Source organism: Aotus nancymaae, unplaced genomic scaffold (genome assembly GCF_030222135.1).
Source record: "Aotus nancymaae isolate 86718 unplaced genomic scaffold, 86718_ANA_hifiasm-v0.15.2.pri h1tg000028l, whole genome shotgun sequence".
NCBI classification, from domain to species: Eukaryota; Metazoa; Chordata; class Mammalia; order Primates; family Aotidae; genus Aotus; species Aotus nancymaae.
The window spans coordinates 24,465,063-24,483,478 of NW_026988441.1; the positions used below are offsets into that span (position 1 = coordinate 24,465,063).

The 18,416-nt window shown below is 40.7% G+C and overlaps 1 pseudogene; it reads right to left on the reverse strand.

Annotated features, from left to right (window-relative positions):
• The window catches only part of LOC105726276 (zinc finger protein 85-like), a 53,715-nt pseudogene that overhangs the window by 13,383 nt on the left and 21,916 nt on the right, over window positions 1–18,416 (reverse strand).

The following is an 18,416-nucleotide window of genomic DNA, read 5'->3' on the forward strand; positions in this document are numbered from 1 at the left end:
CGCCCCTCTCAGCCTCCCAAAGTGCTGGGATTACAAGCGTGAGCCACAGCACCCGGCCTCAAGTTTCCTGTTAATGCTGATGTTGCTTCCCCTGGGCTCATCATTAGCATTAGTTAGAGAAAGCAGGCACAGCACAGAGTCCCTTACACTCAGCACCCTTGTCACAACACACATACTTCTAGGAAAAATGAATATAACCAATTTCCTTATTCTTTTTGGTTCTTTAAAGTTTACAAGAACAAAGAGAATTCAGCAATGTTTGAATAAGTTTACATTTGGAAACCAACATGTGCACATGGACGAATGTAATGTTTATTAAGCAGGTACTATATGCTCAAGAGTATGTTAGAAAGCACTGTACTGGGTATTAAACATTGTGTGATTTAATCATCATAACACCCTGGGAGCTGGTACTGTCTTGAATAATTCCCAGATTTTAGATAAGGAGTCTAGTATTTTTATTTCTTCCTCTGATTGTCTGTCATTGATTTGTTTTTTTAATGTATAGAATAAAACCTAAATACAGACAACTAAAAGGGACACAGAAAGAGTTTATGTAGTTTAGCAGAAAAAGTATTGTTTATATTTACTTTTTTGTGATTTGTGGAAAAACTACTGAATCTGCAGAAATAGAAAACAAGTTGCAAATTGGACTTTCTCTGCTAGCATTGCTTAAAAAAAAAAAAAATAGGCCAGGTGTGGTGGCTCAATCCTGTAATCCCTGCACTTTGGGAGGCCAAAGTGGGTGGATCACCAGAGGTCAGAAGTTTGAGACCAGCCTGACCAACATAATGAGACCCCATCTCTACTAAAAATAGAAAAAATTAGCCAGGCATGGTGGCAGATGCCTATAATCCCAGCTAGGAGGCTAAGGCAGGACAATTGTTTGAACTCAGGAGGCAAACGTTACAGTGAGCCGAAATCGTGCCACTGCACTCCAGCCTGGGCAACAAGAGCAAAATTCTGTCTCAAAAAACAATTGTAATAATAACAAATTAAGACCCTATAATACATACTTTATTTATCTCATTTATCTGCTTTTTGATTTTTAAAAAATTGTGAGCGTCAGCTCTAGAAAGGCAAAAGGATTCAAAACTCTCATCTCTTAACAGTTATGTGAGGCAAAACTCCAGGGTTGGGCCAGACCTTAGTAAGACCTTTATAGAGGGTGAACCTAAATAGAACTGGGGCAGGGAGAGGATCCTATGTAGAATTCTGTTCTCTATAACACTGGGTATTTCATGTTCTGTTTTTATAAACTTACCTAAGAGAAACTTAAATCCCAGAGTTTGTGTAACTTTAATCTTTTTTAGCCACTGTCCTGTCAATTTTATAACATATACTAATAACCAATTTCAACAAATCTCTTAAAAGTTTTCTAGGATAATTTTATAAGATAAATATGTATTCCTGGCAAGGTAAAAAGAATGGAATAATAATAACCCTTCTGTCCATAAATATCCCTTTAGGTAATAACATAGAAATTCACAATATAAAGTAAGTAACCCAAATAAAACCCAAGTTTGTTTGCACATATCTATTCCTTGCACCCACCATATGATGCTCAGTTGAGCCATTATCTAGTTGCTGGTCTAGACTAAAAGCTCCTGGATGGTAAAGGTCATAACTGCTTCATCTATTTTTCTAATGGCCATATGAAATAGAAACTATTAGTTTATCTGTTTGAGTCTCCAGACCTCCTCCTTGTTTTGCACTCAAGTACCAGAGAACTGGAGAAACTCTCTTCTGGGTACCAACCAAAGAAATCTCATGTACGAGGGGAGGAAAGCACAGAATAAATTATTTCACTTAAACTGAACAAAAGCAGAATTAACTACTCTTATCAGCCTGACACAATTTTGTTTTGGACATTTTCAAATGTCTAATAGATGTCTAGATGATTGTGAGAAGGTTCCCAGTGCTTCTGAGCTGATGTCCCATCAATAAGCAAGGGAGGAGAGGCTCAGTCTAAATAAGAAATTCGACTGCCCTAGTGAAGCTTTAGAACTTCAATTATCAATTCTGATTAGCCAAATTTGGGGTTAAAAACAAACAAAAAAAAGGACAAGAATACTCTAGTATTACATTTAACACGTAGGTATAGTTTGGTCATGGCTCTGGATACTTTGTGACCTTCATCTCTTACTCTGAAGATGCTTGTTTACACTTACAGGTTCTGACATCAGATGCTATTTACACCTGGAGCCTCACATAACTGTATCAGGTCACTGGACAAGACCTGAAAAGCTCAAAGAGCCACACTGTCAAATGGTAACTTTAAGACATCTATGTTGACATCCTACAATGCAGAAATGTCTCCTGTTTGTTTTCTGTACATTCTTAATCCAAAAACTTTCTGTGCCTTGTGAATCCCAGGCAGAAGTCTGACCTTATGTGCAAACTCTAGGTCAGATCAACCTGGCTTTGCATTCTTGGGTGTGACAGCAAGTGGAGTACAATCAAAAGAGAAATCCCCTCATAGAGGCTGCTCTAGCACATTCTAAATAATATGCCTACCTAAAAGAAATAAGCTGAGGCAACATGATTATAAGTAGACAGTTTATTTGGGCCAAGCATGAGGATTATAACCTGGGAGCAAAGATTCAAGTTGCCTGAAATCTAAACATTCTTTGGCACCAGTTACAAGTATATACGTAAAGCCCAAAAAAGAGAAAGACTGGACAGGTATGAATTTATCAGAAATTTTTATTTACTTATAGAAATAACATTGATTATTGATTTGACATACATCATTAAGGTTTAGAGTATAAATTATAGTGTCCAGTGTGGCATTATTAGTTTAAGTGATAGCTACTGGTGGCAATAACAAATGCTTTCAAGAGACAAATACATTATTGAAAAGGGGAAAAAAGACGTAACTGTGCTCTTATTTTAATGTCTGAGTTTGACAACTAGAAGGACTTGCATTCCTCAGACAAAACTTTTTTTTTTTCTTATTTTATTTTTCCAATCTCAAGACCTAGATTCAGAATTTGGAGCTGCAGATTTAGGCTCTGAATAAATAGATTACTTGCATTTGTGGGCATTTTAGCAAGAGGAGGAAGGGTAAAGTGGAAATTCTCATGTCTCCATGTCTACTGTAGAAAATAAAATAGAAGTTCCTCTTCAAAGATTCCTTGGCTGTCCCAAATATTCACCCTGACATGTCTGGGAAAGCCTAGGCAAGCAATAGCTTATAGTTTCCTCCTTTGCCCTTATTAAGGAGTCCTTTTGCCTTTATCAGCATTCCACAAGTCATTTCCTCTTTTCTTTGTCCTTTCTTGCCTTTACCTATTTAGGAAAATTTTAGTTGCTAGCCAATCAGGTCAAACTTAGAGGGTGAGGTCCTGTTCCAGCCAAGGAAACTAGACACAGAAGTAGGATGGTTGCATCAAGTTATAAATGCTTCTGTATCCTTGTCCAGGTGTGCTCTCCTGCAAGACTGCTATCGAGTGGCACCCTTTCTGCAGAAAGTAACAACTGACCTTGCTGACTAATCCACAGTTTCAGTGTTAATTTTTTGCAACACCAAGTACCCATTTCTGACAGGTGGGGGCTCATCAGTATTCCATTTTCCTCTGGGAAGTCCTTGGCCCTCTCTTGTGGGGAGGCACCCCACCACCTCCTTGCAGTGGCCTGGGGAGAAGAGAGCCAGGACCTACTTGGTGTGAGGAATATATTTGGATCTTCAGCAATGTGGGAGAAGGGAAAGTTCGCAGAACCGTGGTAGCCAGGCAACCTTGTGCACAGGCCAAGGTAAGAAATATCACAAGAGGGCGACAAAATATTTTCTTGGTGGTCAACTTCTGGAAGGCTGAGTGTGTGTGAGTGGTCACAAGCATCATTGCTTGCGGTGGTGGTTGTATGGAAGAAAAGTGAGAGATCTCTGGAAGGGGAGGGAGAAAAATAAACCTCCCCAGATAAATTAGGCAAGAAACCTCTAGTACGTGAGGTTGAGCCTCAGCAAGCCTCTAGAGACAGGACTGGCAAGACATCCCCGTTCTGAAAGATGTTCTGAAGGATCTATTTGGCTTCGAATGGGAGGATCAAGATACAGGACAAAAGGAACAGTACTGGTGGACAGTATTACTTCAAGGGTTTGCAGACTAGCCAAATATTTTTACTCATGCTCTAGACAAGGTAATTAGAAAAGTAGAAATTTCAACACAGCTATGTTTAATCCAGTATATGGATAATATCCTTATATCTGGTGAAGATACAGAAAAAGTAGCTGAGTACTCCATATACTTTTTGAATATACCTTTTTGAGTATACCATATACTTTTTGAATATAGGGGATTCAGTCTTCTAGTAAGACTGGAACAGGAGGTAGAAGTAGAAATAAAAGAGGTGAAAGTGATCAAATCCCTCCAGGGCTCATGTTAAAGCAATGGAAAGAAAATGAACATACTAAACATAAGAAAAAAAAAAAATGATTAAATATTGCTGTTTCCTCTGGACTCAAGAACCAATTTTAAAACCTGCCATTTTCTGGCCAAAATTTGGCTCAGATCAAGACTGGGTCTGCCAACTTTTAATCATGTATGCTAACAACAAGAGTCCTGTGTCCTCTGAAGAAATAGATTATGCCCTATGCTGGCAGCAAGGACCTGTTTCTTTATACACCTTAAAGGACTTGAAACATGAAGCAGATTGTGACACACAGTTAGAAAGAAAACAGTGAAATCATTTGAATCATCTTCCCCCATTTCTTAATCCCAACACACCATTGCAGCCTGCTCTGTGGCCTCCCCCTCCTCCTCAGGTGGCTGTTCTGCCTACCCCTCCTCCTCAGGTGGTTGGTGCAGATTCAGAAGCAGAAGTTTCCACATCTGACCTTGAAGAGCCTGATCATTGCCATTGTTCTTCTAAATGTCCTTCTTTAGGGAGAGGACTCCAAAAGATATAAAGCATTGTAAAAAAGATATTCAAAAATCTTCCCTTTCCTTGCACTCCCGAAGAGTCAGTTTCCCAGCTCTTTCCTCTGAAGGAAATCCCACAAAGTGGGGGCACAATTCGCTTTGTAAATGCTCCTTTAACTGCTTCTTAAGTATGAGGTCTAAAGAAACAACTTAAGCCTCTGCTAGATAATCCAGAAGGGGTAGCAGAACAAATTCATCAGTGATTAGGCCCGCAACTCTATACCTGAACCTAGTTAATGTCGATCCTAGGTATCTTCTTCTCTAAAGAATGAAACATGATTCACAGAGCTGCCATGGCAACCTAAAAACATGATTATCCTGCTGGCCAAGATAACCCAGCAGCAGATTTGCAAGAGTTGATTATCAGAGGGATAAATAAATCTGCACCTAGACCTCAAAACTTAACTAAAGCCTTTGATGTACACCAAGAAAAGAATGAAGGACCCATGCAGTTCTTGGACAGGCTGAGATTACAATTAATAAAGTATGCTGATTTAAATCCAGATAGTCCTCTAGGGCAAGGGATGCTAAAATTACATTTTGTCACAAACAACTGGCCTTACATTGCAAGGAAGCTACAAAAGATAGAGAGGTAGAAGAACCGGTTGACTGAAGAACTTTTAGAGGAAGCACAAAAAATATATGTGAGGAGAGATGAAGAGAAACAAAAGCAAAAGGCAAAGGTTTTTTTGGCAAAATTCAACTGGGCAGACAATGTCTGGAGTGAAAAAATCAACTGACGACCTGGGGTGCAGGTCTGCAGAGAGGGAGAGGGCGAGGTCAGAACTGGACATGGGAGGACCATAGCAAGTGCTGTAGAAGGTGGAAATGCAGATAAAACAAGGATAAGCCAAGGCAAAAGGGTCCTGGAATAGGAAGAAAAGGTAGGCAAGATAGATGTTACAGATGCGGGAAGACAGGCCATTTGAAGAGAGAATGCTCTCAATTAGAAACCACCAAGGAGGGCCGGGAGCGGTGGCTCACGCCTGTAATCCCAGCACTTTGGGAGGCCGAGGCGGGTGGATCACGAGGTCAAGATATCGAGACCATCCTGGTCAACATGGTGAAACCCCGTCTCTACTAAAAATACAAAAAATTAGCTGGGCATGGTGGTGCATGCCTGTAATCCCAGCTACTCAGGAGGCTGAGGCAGGAGAATTACCTGAACCCAGGAGGCGGAGGTTGCGGTGAGCCGAGATCGCGCCATTGCACTCCAGCCTGGGTAACAAGAGCAAAACTCCGTCTCAAAAAAAAAAGAAACCACCAAGGAGGTCCTCCTGCTCATGCCTGCCTTAGGAGAAGCAGCAAGGGGGGCTCAGGGGCTCTTTTTTACTTTAAGTTCCACCAAGAGCCATTGATAAATAAATTTAGAGGTGGGACCAAACCATAAATTAATAACATTCTTTATTGATTCTGGAGTGACTCACTGCTTAGGCCTTTATCCAAATGGCTTAAATTGTTCTTCAGAAGAATTATTACTTATATCTGGAGTAAAAGGAGGAGGGTTTAAGGCAAGATTCTAGAGAATACAGAAGTGAGATATAAAAATTGGGTGGCTAATAATCAATTTATACTAATTCCTGAAGTCGGTACTAATTTACTAAGAAGATAGTTAATGTTGAGATTAGGGTTAGGATTACAAATAGGGCCAAAATCTTTATCTCCTTAAACCTGCTGACTACAGTAGATGAGAAGAAAATTTATCCTGATGTATGGTCAAGAGAAGGGAATTGAGGGAAGCTACGGATTCTCCCAATCCAAATACATTTAAAGATTCCAGAAGGAGGAGCCAGAAGGAAGCAATACCCAATTTCCTTTCAAAGTCAGATAGGACTAAAGCCTGTGATTGAAGGTCTTATCAAAGATGGACTCCTAGAACCTTGCATGTCCCCATATAACACCCCTATTTTACCTGTCAGAAAGCCTGATGGATCCTATTGATTAGTACAAGATTGTAGAGCTATAAATTAAATAGTACAAACTGCTCACTCGACAATGCCAAATCCATATACTATTCAAAGTAAAATTCCCTATAGTGATCAGTGGTTTACTGTCATTGATTTAAAAGATGCCTTTTGGGCCTGTCCTCTGGCTGAAAGAAGCTGAGATCTATTTGCCTTCAAATGGGAGGATCAAGATACAGGACAAAAGGAACAGTACTGGTGGACAGTATTACCTCAAGGGTTTTCAGACTAGCCAAACATTTTTACTTATGCTCTAGACAAGGTAATTAGAAAAACAGAAATTTCAACACAGCTACGTTTAATCCAGTATATGGATAATATCCTTATATCTGGTGAAGATACAGAAACAGTAGCTGAGTACTCCACATACTTTTTGAATCATCCATACTCTGAAGGGTTGTGAGTCTCAAAGGAAAAACTTTAATATGTAGAACCAGAAGTCAGATATTTAGGCCATTTAATTAGTGCAGGGAAAAGAAGAATGGGCCTGAATGGGTTGAAGGAATTGTGTCCTTACCCTTGCCCCAAGCCAAATGAGAACTCAGAAAATTCTTAAAGTTCATTGGATACTGCAGATTGTGGTTGACTCTTATGCTCTGAGAAGTAAGCTGCTATATGAAAAACTTACTAAAAGAGGACCTGACCTGCTTATATGGTCTTCTGATGAAGCTGACCTCATAAATGAATTAAAGGCATGGTTAATGTCTGCCCCTGTCCTAGCCTTACTCTCTTTAGTGAAACCTTTTCATCTTTTTGTTAATGTGGATAATGGGGTAGCCCTAGGGGTACTCACACAGGAACATGGAGTCTGCCGACAGCCAGTTACTTTCCTGTCCAAAGTCTTAGATCCAGTTGCCAGTGGATGGCCCCAATGTATCCAGGCTGTGGCAGCTACTGCCATATTAGTAGAAGCAGAAAGATTACCTTTGAGAGATTTGACTGTAAGTACATACCACCAGGTTAAAGCTATTTTAAGTCAAAAGGCAGAAAGACAGCTTACTGATTCTAGAATTTTAAAGTATGAAGCTAGTCTGCTAGAGAAAGATGACTTAACCATAACAACAGATAGCTTGCTTAACCCTGCAGGCTTCCTAACAGGGAACCCGCTGCTACAGACTGAACACTTGTGTCTTGACTTTATTATTATACAAAGGTTCAGCTTGATCTAGCAGAGACCTCTTATAAGACCAGACATTCACCTGTTCATACATGGATTCTCCCAAATGATTGATGGGCAAGAGAGCGAGACTCCATCACAAAAAGTAAATAAATAAACAAGATATGTGTTTTATTACACAATTAATTTTGAATGCATCATGCATCACAGTCAATCTGCTTAACAGATTGCAAAGACAGAAAGATGGTCACCACAATTATCCCACAAGTAGAAGAATATACAGCACCATGTCATAAATAGTTAATCCTGAATTTACCTGGTAATTGGAGAGGCCATTCATGCATGCTAATTTGTTATATTCAATAATAAAATAAATTCTTCACATCTTCATGCTATGAGGTAATTTTGCAACTTGAAGCCAGGTGCCTGCTGAAGTCAGGCTCTCACTCTTCCACACATATGGTTGACCAGGGTGCTATCTTTTCAGCTATTTACTTTTTTTTTTTTTTTTTTTTTGAGATGGAGTTTCGCTCTTGTTACCCAGGCTGGAGTGCAATGGCGCAATCTCGGCTCACCGCAACCTCCGCCTCCTGGGTTCAGGCAATTCTCCTGCCTTAGCCTCCTGAGTAGCTGGGATTACAGGCAGGTGCCACCATGTCAGCTAATTTTTTGTATTTTCAGTAGAGACGGGGTTTCACCATGTGGACCGGGATGGTCTCGATCTCTTGACCTCGTGATCCACCCGCCTCGGCCTCCCAAAGTGCTGGGATTACAGGCGTGAGCCGCCGCACCCGGCCCAGCTATTTACATTTTAAAGCAATTACTCTCTACTCCCTGAGCACCGGGTTATAGCAATCCTGCTTGCCCTCTCTTGATGACTAGTGTCCTCTCTTGAACCCCTATCATCTGCCACTGAGGTACAGCCCACAGCACAGGGCTCACAACTAGCAGCTCACATTTTACATGAATCCGAATTGCCACAGCAGCACACGGTTCCACATCAAAGAGTGAAGCCTAAGCAGCAGGAGGAGAGGCTGCAGACCTCCTGGGTAGAATTGCACCTTCACAATAATGGGAATGGGAGCAGTGTTTCAGCCTCAGTTTATAATTGTGACATGAAAAAATACTGCTGGATTTCCAGCATGAGTCCAGACAGAAATACGTCTAAGAGTTCTCACTGTGACAGCTCACCTTATTCACAGACCCCATGGGATACTAATAGGACCCCTGGAACAGCCACACAAAGCACTGGAGAGAAAAACAGCTCTCAGTCTGAGCAAGATTATATTGAGGAAAAAAAGTTAAAAGCATCTTAAGAACAACAGTCTGGTTAGATATAAAATTGATCAAGTCAGCTAGAAAATATTCTCCTTAAAGGAATTTCTCTCTAAAAAATCCAAAGTGCCTATTAGCTCATGCTTATAATTCCAGCACTTTGGAAGGAAAGGCAGGCAGATCACTTGTGGCCAGGAGTTTGAGACCAGTCTGGCCAAAGTGGTGAAACCCCATCACTACTAAAAATACAAAAATTAGCTGGGCTTGGTGGCATGTGCCTGTGATCCCAGCCACTTGGGAGGCTGAGGCAGGAAAATCGCTTGAGCCTGAGAGGTGGAGGTTGCAATGAGCCGAGATCGCACCACTGCACTCCAGCCTGGGCAACAGAGCAAGACTCTGTCTCAAAAACAAACAAACAAACAAACAAACAAAAAAACCCAAAGTGCACAAGTACTCTCAGCATGAGAAACATGAGTACTATGAAAAAGGAGAAAATATTCTCTGCAGAATTTTTTAAGGTTTCTCTTCTATCTCTACTGCTTTTCTATTTCCTAGCCATTGAATGAGAGATCTACGTTGGAATACATCTGACGATTTTCATAAGCACTTTTAGAAGATAAGAAAAATTGGACATCTGACTTTGTTTATATAGTGAAATATATTTTACCTTGCAACATACCTAACTGAACAGCTATTATGGTTTTTCAGTGGCCACATCACCCACGTTTTTTGTCCTGTAATACCAGCATTCCAAAATGAAAGACACTGAAATTGTGCTTATCTGTAATTATCCATATGGGATTTATTAATAAGCATGGTAGACAAATGTTTACTGTAATAATTTGGTAGCAATTTTTTGGATATTAGATATAAATAAGTATAAACAATTTTGATGTACTAGTCATAATGTAAAATTTTTTTAAATTGTCTTGTAGCCATAATTCAGTTTAAAAACTTCATTTTAACAGTACAAATAACAATAGTAAAATAACTATTAAAACATCCATTCAATGTCAATATTTTGCCCTTATATTTCTCCTATTTTATGAATACAATTGTAGAAAATACTGTTTAATTTATACAAATGCAGGTTGTCTACTAACAATACACATAATTATGCTAATTATTAAGTATAAAATAGAAAGCAAAATATAACTACAGACTCCACAGTTTATATACTGAACTCTTCTTGCTTTTGCAATGCTAGTACTTCAGCCTGCAAATATGAGATAATTAACTCGGATAATCGGTGTTCTGTCAAAGAAACTTACTCAGTATCTCTTAGCCTTTATCATTCTGTATTGCTAAATTTAATGCTATCTTGGTGCTAAACTTCTGTGTGCTTTTAAAATGACATTAATCTAAACAAATCTGTGTCTACTTTAGAAGACTAATAATAAAAAATATAAACTTTTAGGTTGGGCATGGTGGCTCACGCCTGTAATCCCAGCACTTTGGGAGGCCAAGGCGGGTGGATCACAAGGTCAAGAGATCAAGACCATCCTGGCCAACATGGTGAAACACCGTTTCTACTAAAAATACAAAAATTAGCTGGGTGTGGTGGTGCATGCCTGTAGTCCCAGTTACTGGGGAGGGTGAGGCAGGAGAATTGCTTGAACCCAGGAGGCAGAGGTTGCAGTGAGCCGAGATCATGCCACTGCACTCCAGCCTGGTGCCTGGCAACAGAGCGAGACTCCATCTCAAAAAATAAAAAATAAATAAACTTTTGCCAAAGCAAAAAAAAAAAAGCAATGAATCTAAAGTCCTAGATAAAGAAAATCCTGAGTCAAAAAGAATGCTAAAAGGTTTATTTACCTGTTAATATAACATACATATATTTCAAAAAGCAGAGATAAATATCTACATATAATGTAAATGCTTCAAGAAAAGAGAGATGAGCAAAATAGTCTCCTTTATTTTAAGCTATGTAACTAAATCCTGTTATTTCTAATTCACATTTTCTTCTACATCAGCTACATCTCTGAACATGCTGAATTATCAAGACATCTGAATTTCAGTAGACACTGAATTCAGACATCTGTGGAATAGCCTTGGGCACACTGTGTGCACTTGAAAAAATGTTTATGGGGGAAAAAGCAAAAGAAAAAAATGTGTCATGTAAATTTATAGGTGTAAATAAATAAAGCAAGTTCTTAGTGACTTATGAAGACAGTTAGATTCTGACACAATAATAGTAGGACACTACAACACTCTACAGACACTAATAAATGGATTACTAAGGGAAAAAAATTAACAAAGATATTAGGACCTAAATTCAACACTTGACCAAATAGTACTAACAGACACCTACAGAACTCTCCATCTAAAAACAACATAATATACATTGTTCTCATTACCAAAGAGCACATACTTTAAAATTGACCACACATTACAAACTAAAGCAATCCTCAGCAAATTCAAAAATCTCCAAATCATATCAACAACACACTCAGACCACAGCTTGATAAAAATATAATTGAATACAAATAAAACCACTTGAAACCAGACACTTACATAAAAATTAAACAACCTACACTTGAATGACAAATGAAATCGAGAAGTTTTTTGAAATAAATTAGAACAAAAATGAAACATGGCAGAATCACTGTAATACAGCTAAGGCAGTGCTATAAATTAAGTGCTCACATCAAAAAGTTAGAAAAATCTCAATTTAACAACCTGATGTTATAAATAGAAGAATGAGAACAGCAAAAGCAAATCAACCCTTAAACTAGCAGAAGACAAGAAATAACAAAAATCGCATCTGAACTGAAAAAGATTTAGACATAAAGAACTACAAAAAGGGTGGAGAAATTAAAGAGTAAATTTTTTGAAACAATTTGTAATATAAACCACTAGCTAGATTATGAAAAAAGAAGATAAAATCCAAATAAACAAAATCAGAAATGACAAAACAAACATTACCAAACAAAAATACAAATAATGATTGAAGTCTACAATAAACATTTCTATACACAGAAACTAGAATCTAGAAAAAAATGAATTCTTGGACAAATACATCTTCCCAAGACTGAACAGAAACAACAAAAAAAATTGAATCCCTTAGTAGAACAATAAAAAGCTCCAAAATTGAATCAGTAATAAAAAGCCTATCAATCAAAAAAGCCCGGGACTGGACAGACTTACAGCTGAATTCTACCAGACATACAAAGAAGAGCTGGTATTATTCCAACTAAAACTATTCCAAATAATTGAGAAGAGACTCCTCTCCAACTCATTATCTAAGAACAGCACCATTCTGATACCAAAACCTGGCAGAGACAAAACAAAAAAACCTTAGGCCAATATTCTTAATAAACATTGATATAAAATCTTCAACAAAATACCGACAAACCAAATCCAGCAGCACATCAAAAAGTTAATCGACTATGAGCTGGGTGTGGTGGCTAACGTCTGTAATCCAAACACTTTGGGAGGCCGAGATGAGTGGATCACCTGAGGTCAGGAGTTTGAGACAAGCCTGGCCAACGTGGTGAAATCTTGTCTCTATTAAAAATACAACAATTAGGTGTGCATGGTGGCAGGCACCTGTAATCCCAGCTACTTGGGAGGCTCAGGCAAGAGAATCACTTGACCTGAGAGGAAGAGATTGTGGTGAGTCGATATGGTGCCACTGCACTCCAGCCTGGTGACAGAATGAGACTCTGTCTCAAAAAAAAGTGAATTGACTGTGATTAAGTAGGCTTTATCCCTCGATGCAAGATTGCCACAACATACACAAATCAATAAATGTGATTCATCACATAAACAGAAATAAAGACAAACACCACAAGATTATATCAATAGATGTAGAAAAATCTTTCAATAAAATTTAACATCCTTTATGTTATAACCCTTAATAAACTAAGCATTAAAGGTACATTCTTCAAAATAATGAGTTATCTATGACAAACCCACAGCCAACATACTGAATAGACACAAGTTGAAAGCATTTCCTTTTGAAAACTGGCACAAGGCAAGAATGCTTTCTCTCAACACTGCTATTCAACATACATTTTAAAGTTCTGGGTCGCTCGCTTCCTTCTCAGCAGCGGTACCTGCTCCAGGTGGCCCTGAGGACGTCCAGGCCAGGGGTGGCCCCGAAACTAGGAAGCGGAGGGGAAGCAGGTCTGCAGGCCTAAGTGTCGCGGCGGTGCACCTCGCGTCGAGAATCGGGAGGAGGAACTGACCGCAAGGATAGGCCCAGGAGTAATGGAGTCTAAAGAGGAACTAGCGGCAAACAGTCTCGATGGGAAAAATCCCCAACAAGAAAACGAAGGAGGGGAGCAGGTCCCCAAGCAAAATGAAGAAGTACCCGCCATTCGGGAGGGGGTGAAGGGCAGAAGCCTGGAGGAAATATCAGACGGGGGCGAGTTAGGCAACTTGTCCCTAATTTTTTTTTTTTTTTTAATTTATTTTTTGTGAGACGGAGTTTCGCTCTTGTTACCCAGGCTGGAGTGCAACGGCGCGATCTCGGCTCACCGCAACCTCCGCCTCCTGGGTTCAAGCAATTCTCCTGCCTCAGGTTCCCGAGTAGCTGGGACTACAGGCGTGCGCCACCATGCCCAGCTAATTTTTGTATTTTTAGTAGAGACGGGGTTTCACCATGTTGACCAGGATGGTCTCGATCTCTTGACCTCGTGATCCACCTATCTCGGCCTCCCAAAGTGCTGGGATTATAGGCATGAGCCACCGTGCCTGGCCTTATTATTATTATTTGAGATGAATTTTCCCTCTTGTTGCTCAGGCTTAAGTACAGTGGCATCATCTCTGCTCACTGCAACCTTCCCCTCCAAGTGATTCCCTTGCCTCAGCGTCCAGAGTAGATGGCATTACAGGTTCCCGCCACCATGTCCAACTAATTTTTTTTGTATTGTCAGTAGAGATAGGGTTTCACTGTGTCAGCAAGGCTGGTCTCAAACTCCTGATATCAGGCACTCCACCAGCCTGGGCCTCCCTAAGTGCTTGGGTTACAGGTGTCAGCCACCACACCCAGCCCAAAAACATTCTTAACAGAACTAAAAAATATGTTTTAAAATACACATGGAACCAAAAAAGGGCCCAAATAGCCAAGACACTCCTAAGCAAAAAGAACTAAGCTGGAGACACTACATTATCCAACTTCAAACTCTCCTACAGGGCTTCAGTAACCAAAAAAGCACAGTACTGGAACAAAAACAGACTCATAGACAAATGCAATAGAATATGGTGCCAAAAGAAAATGCCACATACCTACAACCATCTGATCTTCAACAAAGCTGACAAGAAGAATATGGGAAGAATTCCCTATTTCATGCTGGAATAACTAGCTAGCACTGTATAGAAGACCAATACTGGATCCCCTCCTTACACCATATACAAAAATCAACTCAAGATGAATTAAAGACTTAAATGTAAAACTTAAAAATTGTAAGAAATACTCTGTAAAATATTACTCTACACATAGGAACCTGCAGACTTCATGATAAATATGCCAAAAGCCATTGAAACAAAAGCAAAAAGGCAAGTGGAACCTAATTGAACTAAACAGTTTCTTCACAGTAAATAAAACTATCAACAAACAACCTACAGAATTTTTAAAAAAATGCAAACTGTGCTCCTAACAAATGCTTAACATACAGAATTCATAATGAACTTAACGAAGTTCACAAAAAAAAAAAAAAAAGAAGCTTTTTAATAAGTGGGCAAAAAACATAAAGATTTTGCCTGCTTTTCAAAAGAAGACATAACCAATCTGGACGTGGTAGCTCATGCCTGTAATCCCAGAACTTTGGGAGGCCGAGGCGGGTGGATCATGAGGTCAGGAGTTCAAGACCAGCCTGGCCAATATGGTGAAACCTCATCTCTACTAAAAGTACAAAAATTAGCTGGGCGTGGTGGTGCATGCCTGTAATCCCAGCTACTCAGGAGGCCAAGGCAGGAGAATTGTTTGAACCCGGGTGGCAAAGGTTGCAGTGAGCCGAGATCATACCACTGCACTCCAGCCTGGGTGACAGAGTGAGACTCCATCTTAGAAAAATAAATATATATATATATACATGTAAGTAGAAAGCATATAAAAATGCTCATCGCTAATCATAGAAATGCAAAGAAAAGCCACAAAGAGATACTACCTTATACTAGTAAGAATGGCTTCCCTCAGCCAGGGATGCCAGCAGCACCCTATCCAATGCAGTACCCACCGCCTTATGTGGCCCAGCCCATGGGCCTGCCAGCCTACCACGAGACCCTGGCTGGAGGAGCAGCGGTACCCTACTCTGCCAGCCAACCTCCTTACAACCTGGCCTACATGGATGCCCCAAAGGTTGCCCTCTGAGTGTGCCCTGGCCTGACTGCCACTCGGTTGTGTGTGAGTGGTGTGCAGGCACGGTTCCCTATGATCCACGTGTGCTGTGTGTGTCCTGCCCGTATATGTGGCTTCCTCTCATGCTGAGGAGGGGACAACAATCTTTGCCAGAGTGGGCTGGGACCAGACTTTGTTCTTTTCCTCACCTGAAATGAGGCTTCCTAAAACCTCAAGCCAAACTCAAAGAATGGGGTCATGGGGGTATCCTGTGAGGTGGCCCCTGAGAGGTGGGGGGCTTTCCAGGGCACATCTGGAGCTCTTTTCCAGCTTGCCCTAGGGTGACCAAGTATGGCCTGTCACATCAGGATGGCGCAGCTGTATGATGCAGATGTATCCTGGTTTCGGCAGCATAGCCAGTTGCTGCTCAAGGCCATGGCTTGTCCCCAGAGTTGGAGGTACCCTTTGCAGAGTCAGGGACCTGATGCAGGTGAAGCTTGAGATCTGACCAAGTTGGGCTTTGATCCTCTGGGCAGATGTCCATTGCTCCCTGGGGCCTGTGTCATGCCCATCAGGGGTCAGGCAGCCTCTTGATACCAGAACACCTCAGGCAGAGCCCTACTACCTGATACCCTGTGTCCTCCCTCGGACCACTGGAGGGAGGGCCACATGCACACACAGCCTAGCTGCCCACAGGGAGCTTTCCTGCCCTCATTGGCGCTGCCCTTCCCACATGTGAGCAGGGCAGCCTGTCTACCAGCACACTCAGGTCTGTTCCTTGCAGTGTTTTCATTTTATTTTAGCCAAATATTTTGCCTGTTTTCTGTTTTAAAACATAATAGTGATGTAAGACTGAAACCCCTGGGTTGTAGAGGGAAATTGGCTTGGAGGAGAGGGACAACCTGGCAACTGTGAGTCCTTGCTTCCGCTCATAGAATATGCAACTCTTGTACACCCGTCCAGTGTGTTCTGGCAGCAGAGACACCTGGCCAAGGGGCCATCTGGACCAAAGGTGGGGTGTGGGGCCCTGGATGGCAGCTCTGGCCCAGATATGAATACCTTGGAGTTCCTCGTTGTCTGTTAGTTTCACCAGAGCTGTCTTAGCTTCATATCTGCTGTGTTTCTGAGAGTCTAGGATCTGTACCCAGGTTTATAATAAATGCAATCATTTGGGGGTGAAAAAAAAAGAATGGCTATTATATAAAAATCAAAAAATAATGGATGCTGGCAAAGTTGCAGAGAAAAAAATGCTTATACACTTCTGGTGAAAGTGCAAATTAGTTCAACCATTGTGAAAAGAAGTGTGGTGATTCCTCACAGAACTAAAACCAGAATTACCATTTGACCCAGCATCCTAATTGGGTATATACCCAAGGAGTTATAAATTATTCTATCATAAAGACACATAAACATGTATGTTCACTGCAGCAGTATTCACAATAGCAAAGGCATGGAATCAAACTAAATTCCTATCAATGGTAGACTGAATAGAGACTATATGGTATGGTTGGACATGGTGGCTCACACTTGTAATCCCAGCACTCTAGGAGGTCTAGGCAGGAAAACTGCCTGAGCTAGGAATTTGAAACCAGCTTGGGCAACAAGATAAACCTGGTATCTACAAAAATTAAAGTAAGAAAAATTAGCTGGGTGTGGTGGCATGTGCCTGTAGTCCCAGCTAACTGAGGGGCTGAGGCAGGAATTTTGTATTTTTAGTAGAGATGGGGTTTCTCCATGTTGGTCAGGCTGGTCTCGAACTCCTGATCTCATGTGATCTGCCTGCCTCAGCCTCCCAAAATGCTGGGATTACAGGCGTGAGCCACTGTACTTGGCTTGGGGTAGGAATATTGCTTGAGCCCAGGAGGTTGAGGCTACAGTGAGCCAGGATCATGCTGTTGTACTCCAGACTGGGTGAAAAAGTGAAACCCTTTCTCCAATAAAATGAAATAAAAGATTTTTTAAAATATGGCACATAAACATCATGAAATACTGTGTGGCCATAAAAACAAACCAAGATCATGTCCTCTGCAGCAACATGCATGAAATTGGAAACCATTATTCTTAGAAAACTAATACAGAAACAAAAAACCAAATACATGTTATTTATAAGATGGTTACTTATAAGTAAGAGCTAAGTAAGTACACATGGACACAAAGACAGAAACAACAGACAGTAAGGCTTTGTTGAGGGTGGAGGGTGGGAGGACAAAGAAGATCAGAAAAAATGCTTGTTTGGTGGTATGCTTAGTATTGCAGTGACAAAATAATCTGCACACCAAACCTTTATGACACAATTTTACCTATATAACAAACCTGCACATGTACCCCTGAACCAAAAATAAAAGTAATACAAAAATCCATTAGTGGGGGAAGAGTATAATTGAGATGGATGGACTGGTTTGTTCTACAAATATGGGCTGAACTCTGATTTATTTGTGTTCATACAGGCAGATAAGATCACGAACAGGTGGTCCACAAGTCTAGGAGGGTAGAGAAAACAGATGACTGCTGCAGATTCAGTGTCTGCAGATGAGGATATATCAAAGACTTGTAGACATTTTTGTGGGTTTTGGCAAGAAGCACTGAGATCAAAAATGCTGTAGTAAAATTCCTGAGGGTGGTGCCTTGTCCTGTGAGGGGTGTGGACATGTCAATGTCTAGTGGGTGTGTTTGTGAGTGGGTGGTAATCCTGTGGTAGCTGCTGTAGGAAAGGGGGATTTTTTATTAGAGCTCGTTTCCTCTAAGTTTTCAGGCCTCACTCACCGTGCGCAGATACCTGAAATCACAGAACAGTGGGCAGTGTGACAGCCTGTGTACAGGAAAGCAGACCCTCCCATTTCCAGAAATCCAGAGTT